Here is a 670-nt window from a genome sequence, read left to right as displayed (position 1 = left end):
TTGTTCTTCATGTCCGCTCAGCCTACAAATACCTACATCACCAGTTGTAGGATTATGTAGGATTCCTACAATCCTACACTTCCTACAGCTGAATTTCAGATGGTTTGTTCTTCATGTCCGCTCAGCCTACAAATACCTACATCACCAATTGTAGGATTATGTAGGATTCCTACAATCCTACACTTCCTACAGCTGAATTTCAGATGGTTTGTTCTTCATGTCCGCTCAGCCTACAAATACCTACATCACCAATTGTAGGATTATGTAGGATTCCTACAGTCCTACACTTCCTACAGCTGAATTTCTGATGGTTTGTTCTTCATGTCCGCTCAGCCTACAAATACCTACATCACCAATTGTAGGATTATGTAGGATTCCTACAGTCCTACACTTCCTGCAGCTGAATTTCTGATGGTTTGTTCTTCGTGTCTGCTCAGCCTACAAATACCTACATCACCAATTGTAGGATTATGTAGGATTCCTACAATCCTACACTTCCTACAGCTGAATTCCTGATGGTTTGTTCTTCGTGTCCGCTCAGCCTACAAATACCTACATCACCAATTGTAGGATTATGTAGGATTCCTACAATCCTACACTTCCTACAGCTGAATTTCGGATTGTTTGTTCTTCACGTCCGCTAAGATTACCGGATTCTGCTGCAACCAAT

The sequence above is a fragment of the Branchiostoma floridae genome, chromosome 6 (assembly GCF_000003815.2).
Source record: "Branchiostoma floridae strain S238N-H82 chromosome 6, Bfl_VNyyK, whole genome shotgun sequence".
NCBI lineage: Eukaryota > Metazoa > Chordata > Leptocardii > Amphioxiformes > Branchiostomatidae > Branchiostoma > Branchiostoma floridae.
The sequence above is the reverse complement of the archived record's forward strand: the minus strand, read 5'-3'. Positions refer to the sequence as shown.